Source organism: Emydura macquarii, unplaced genomic scaffold, assembly GCF_026122565.2.
Source record: "Emydura macquarii macquarii isolate MOO-44397 ecotype Brisbane River unplaced genomic scaffold, CSIRO-AGI_Emac_v2 contig_431, whole genome shotgun sequence".
Lineage (NCBI taxonomy): Eukaryota > Metazoa > Chordata > Testudines > Chelidae > Emydura > Emydura macquarii.
This window is the reverse complement of record NW_027130568.1, coordinates 7,384,004-7,390,038: the sequence shown is the minus strand read 5'-3', so window position 1 is coordinate 7,390,038 and position 6,035 is coordinate 7,384,004.

Below are 6,035 nucleotides of genomic sequence, written 5' to 3'. Positions count from 1 at the left end.
CTCAGAACGAGGCACGTGGGGGGGGGAACGGGAGGAGAGGGAGGCGACGTGAGGTCACGTACGTGACACGCCGGAACAGGAGCGCGAGGAGGAACCGCTTGCATCTCCTCTGCCCCCCCACCCCGCTGCACCGCAGAACTCCGCGGCTGCCCGCGTTTAGTGCAATGCGCTGATGCCTCGCGCCGGCCCCACGCGCGGCCTGGGGTGGAGCCTCTGCCGCTGGCTGTTCGCTGCCTTCGCTTCGCGCGCCTCGTGGCAGCGCCGCCTGCGGGCGGGGGGGCGCGAGCGCAGGCCCGGGGCCTTTCCCTGCTGCCCTCTGTAGGCGGCAGCGGGCGGTGCTGAGGGGAGAGAGGGCGGGGCCGGGGAGCGTTGGGCGGCCCCGATCCGGCGCGGGCGGCCCCGATCCGGCGCCGGCGGCCCCTGCAGTGCGCCAGGGCGAGGCTGGCTGGCTGGGTGGGGGCAGAGAAAGGGGGCGAGCCAGGCGTGCCCTGCATGTCCCTTGGCCTCGCCTGGGGAGCTCAGTGGCAGGCCTGAGACCCCTCCTGGCAGGGTGGCGTGGCAGGCCAGGCCAGGCCGGAGCTCGGCCGCGGTTGCCCCCGTGGCCCTAGACTGGCAGGGTGGGAGGGTCGGCTAGTCCAGCGCCGGGCATGGGCGGCAGGACCCGGCCCTCTCTCTGCCAGGCCATCCCCGACGGGTGCCCGGTCAGACGGCTCCTAAAACGCGCCAGTGACAGAAATTCCACCACGGGCCTAGCCCACTTCTTCCGGTGCGTAGCTGCCCTGCCCCGGGTTGGGCGGTTTTCCTGGTGGCTCACCTTGCGCCAGCTTGAGCCCATTGCCGCGTGTCCTGTCCTCAGAGGCTGAAGAGAACAGTTTTTCTCTTTCCTCCGTGTAAAAACCTTTTATGTATTTGAAAACCGTTATGGTGTCTGTCCTCAGTGTTCTCTTCTCCTAACTATTAAACGACCCCGTTTTTTTCAATTTCCTCTCCTAAGTCATGTTTTCTAGACCTTTAATCCATTTTTGTTGCTCTTTTCTGGACTTACTGCAATTTATCCACTTTCCAGAAATTTGGCGCCTAGAACTGGACCCAAAACTTTGGTTGAGGCCTTATCAGCGTGGATTAGACGGGAAGAGTTACTTCTTGTGACTTGCTTACAACACTCCTGCTAAACAATACATCCCAGAATGATGTTTGCTCTTCCCCCCCCACCCCCCCAACAGTGTTAACACAGTCACATTTTATTTGTGATACACTATAAAGTCCCAGAGTATTCCTTCCGCAGTACTCCTTCCTAGGCAGTCTTTTCCCATTTGTATGTGTTCCTTCCTAAGTGGAATACTTTGCATTTGTCCTTATTGAATTTCGTTCTATTCAGATTATTTCTCCAGTTTGTCCAGATCATTTTGCATTTTAATCCTATTCTTCAAAGCACTTGCAGCCTCTCCTAGCTTGGTATGGACCACAAACATTGCAAGTGCACACTCTATACCATAAACTAAATCACTTATGAAGATACTGAGACCCATACAGTACTCCAGTTCCTGTGGCTTCTAGTAGAGATGCATCAGCAATGGATTGCTACATTCTTCCACCAGCTTGTAATGTTTCTGAATGATGTAAAAGAAGACATTTCCTGTTATTTTGATTCCAAGACAAAAGAAACCATTGTGATCATCTAGTGTGATCTCCTGTATAACACAGACTTCACCAAATAACTTTGCCAAAATAATTCCTAAAGCGATTTTTAGAAAAACATCCAATCTTGATTTTAAAATTGTCAGTGATTCATAGTACTTCTGTCTTCACAAAACATAGTATATGTGGTGTTTGCCACTGCAGCTTTCATTATTCTCACTTTATTATTACATTAAAAATAGAAGTGGTGAAGTTTTAGCTTTTCAGATTCTGTTTAAAACAGAGAATCAGTATGTACTAATCAAAACAAGGCAACTTCAACTATACCAAAAATTCTGTCTAGTTTTTTTTAAATAACTTTTCAGTTGTGGCTTTTATCTTTGTATCCTATTTTAAAACATGTCCTAATTATTTCTCTACCTATTATTCTTGTAATCTTCATCACATAGGTTAGGATCCTGCAAACTCTTTTAAAAACATACTTAGCTTTACTCACTATTCAAGTAAAGTTAATTACATACTTAAGGGCTTGCAGAATCTGGGCCTAATCCAGAATTGTTATGCAAGCAAAACATCCACTGAATGTTTTGGGGAGTTTTATGTGCTTTAAGGACTTCAGGACTTTAATGTTCCACAACTTGAAAAGGGAGCTATGGCTATTGTAGAAGTGGCAATAGTATTAAAGAAACAATGTTTTCAATGAAACATAATATGTAACAAAAATCTGTTGTTTTTTCTTTTTTTTATATAGGTACATATAAAAATTAATTTACTTTAAACTTTAACTGAGATATATACAATAATACATAGTGACTATGTTGAATTAAATTCTAACTTTATGTAAAGAATTTTAAAACAATCCTGAAAATTAAAAAATTTGTATCATTTGTATAAAAATAGTCAGGATGTAGCTGTTAAAATACATCAAAATGAGACATGCATGAACTTTTAATTCTAGTATCAACAAAAGATTATAAATATAAAAATATTTGCTTTTATTTTAAAAAGCGATCTAGAAACTATTATGAATTATTCTGCAATCCATATTCTTGCAAAACTGTAATTGATTTTACTGGGAATTTTGCTTGCTTAAAGAATGTAAGATCAGTTCTTTAATGTCCAGAGCAGCTGCTGTATTAATAACACTCTGCAGTTCAGCCAGCAGAGGGTATACTGTGCACAGAGACAGCGTTAACATTCCCAATCCTATTTCTGTGAACCAGGTGCCCATAGCCTCAGATTACCATTAAGCAGACGTTTCAAGGGCCAGATTCTGCTCTCTGTACACCAACACGGTGACTCTATTAATGTCAGTGGATTTATTCTGAAATTATACCAATGTAACTGAAAGCAGAATTTGTCCCTGTATCTGTACCTACATCAGAGTTTCATTTATGGAAGGCCAAACCTTTCCTGCTCAAAATTACCATTATAAAATGTAAAAAATCAAAAACTATTAAACATTAAAAGTATATAAAATTAATTATTTTAAAAGTAAATACACACAAAAAAAGTTACTTTCAGGCAGAAAGTGGAAAGATAATTTATTAGCTAATAAGGAAGGAAATTGGCAAACTTAAAATGCTAATGGTAATTATTAGAAAAAATTGAATTTAAAGTTACAATGATTCTCACTAATGGTTGGTTCTGCTCAGCTATATGCTGGATTTGGAGACTAGAACGGAGTGGCATAGGGTCTATTGCCCTAAAAATTTCTTCTTCGCTTTTACATAGCAGACAAGAGCTTCACTAAGCAGTTACATACACTACTCTGATGACTGCCTGCCCCAATAAAAGAAAAGGAAACCACAAGCACCTTTACTATACAAAATGTACAATAATTTGTGCAATTTTGCTCATATGATATTTCTGAAACAAATTCTATAAACAATTCTTCTAGATGTCTACATCAGTTACTATTATAAAAGTAACAGTCTGAACCTGAACAACAACAGACAATCCAAAGTATTCCCAGAATACTTCAACTAGAAAATGTGGTTAAATGGTTTGCATGAACTTGGAAGCTCAGTAATAGTGTTCTGCACTGCCATGCAGGGAAATGAGATTTGACTCAAATCCTAGTCTCTTGCGCCTCCATATCAAAAGGGTCTGGGAGCATTGTGGAGATGTAGTGTATTTAATCCCTAGTATAGAAAGCCTCATGCAGGAGACTGATATGATGTGAACAATTCCCTGGAAATAGGCTCAGATGCCCATATTTATGTCTCAATTTTTAGTGAGATCTACCAATAGAAAATTCAGAAAACTAGTTCATAGGCTTGCTAGTGGTCTAGGCAACTAGTGAGAAAGTATGCATCCACGTAGCTCTTACTTAAATCAGTAAAGCAATATAAAGGAAAATGTGGTCCCTTATCAGCTAAGCCATTCGTGGCCCAAGTGCCTCACACACAGGTGTGTACAAAATAAAACTTGATGTTTGCTTAAAATTGTGATAAATACTCCTAGTATCAGAAATCCACTCACTTTCCCACTCAGTAACTCATTGCTCAATAGACCCCAATGACACCTAGAGTAAGATGGAGAACTGTAATGATTAGAGTGCTGCTTGTGTATTTCAAACTTTGTACAATGCTTAGGTGTTTTGGTGATAGGTACTTAATAAACATTAATGTTCTGAAGAATATAATAATTAAAAAAGGAATCTCGACTGGAAGGTCAAGGTACTGTCTCCTGGAAGAGAGTCTGCCTCCACAGGGGATGCTAGAGATGGGTAAAGAGTTGTGACCCACAGACCTAACCATAAGAAAGTCCCACCAGTAAGTCCAGCCCCGTCACAGTGCCCTTAAGGGAAGAGCCAACTCCTCTGAAGTCAGTAAGAGTCTTTTCATTGACTTTAATGGGAAATGTAGTGGACCCCCCAGAAACTGAGGACGTGACACCAGTGGACATCATATGGGAGGACATTTCACTGCTGAGGCGACTCAAACATTTGTTCCTTGCTTGGTCTTTATTAAACGGGAAGTGATGGCAAACAAATTCATACCAGAACTGCTGGGCAGAGGTACAGGGTGAGGGTTTTTGTGGCCTAGATCAGTGGTTCTCAATCTCTTTGGGCTCAGGACCCATTTGTAAATATTTATGGCCTGTCGCAACCCAGTAAATAGTCTGGGGGTGGCGACGCTGGGGTGATTTTGATCAGCTCCTGCTGGGGTTGGATCCTTACCAGCACTCACCCCACAATGGTGGCTCCTGCAGCTCTTGTGCTGTGGGCCTGGCTGGGCTTGGCTCTCCATGCTGGGTGGTGCAACCTCTGGGATTGCAGTGCCGCTCAGGTTTGGCCCTGCCCCTCTGACTGGACAACATTTGTGTGAGTGGAGTTGTGCCCTTGCTCATGGGGGTGGAGTACCCCTCACTCAAATTTGGCCTACCCGTAGCTGGAGGTTTTTGTTTCAAACTATTTTAATCTGCTAGGAAGAAGAGTCAGGTAAAAGGAGTTGCAGACAAGCCTCAGATGAGGTTTAAAATTCTACAAAAATAACAGTAATCAATTGGCTAGATAAAGAGTGGTACCAGTGTTTGGACAGTCTGTGGTATTTAAATATTAGTAAGTTTTAGGAAAAGGATCTTTAAGGATAAAAATTATTAAGTGAATCTGGTGTTGGCAATTAGAAAATAGCTCTCCTCTCTGTTGGCTCCTAACTCCCTCCTCACTCCTACCCCCTCCCCTACCAATATTAAGGGTCTCACTTTTGATATAACCCTCCCCCCTTGCTCCTGGCCCCACCCTTCTAATTAGCATAAAAGACAAAGCTAATTAGCATGGAAGGTGGGGCTAATTAACATATTAGGTATTGATTGGCTTCTTGAGCCTTTTGGCATCAGAACCTAATTAACATGTCAGGTACGACCTGATTAGAATATTGAGTAGCCTTCACGCTCATTGGCTAAGCTTGGGTGACCTTTGCATGAACTAAAGCCACCCCTCCCTTATCCATTTTGACGTTCTCGCTCCTAACGTCACTCCTCCCCTACCCATTCTGACAAGCTATATATAGACAACTGTCAGCAAGCCAGCTTTGTAGAGAGCTGAAATTAACGAGAGAGAGAGGAAGAGAGAAGAAGATTGAGCGAACCAAGGAAAAGGACATCAAGGACCAACTTAACAACGGTGAGCAAGGGTGCACCTTAGGTTTTGGACAGCCAGGCTAACTGAGTCCCCACTCTGTGTCTGAGCCTGAGGTAGCTCTCTTAGCAATTCTGGGACAGAACAGAAGGACCTTCCCTGACGGACAGAGGGATGTTCTAAAGGTTGTGTAAGTAAAAGACCACCTGAGTTTGCATGTCAATAAAGTTGGATGCTTGTGGTCTGAGAAAAGTTTTCCCTGGCTACCCATCAAGCTAGCACCTGATTCATGGTTGCTGGATGATAGATGTTT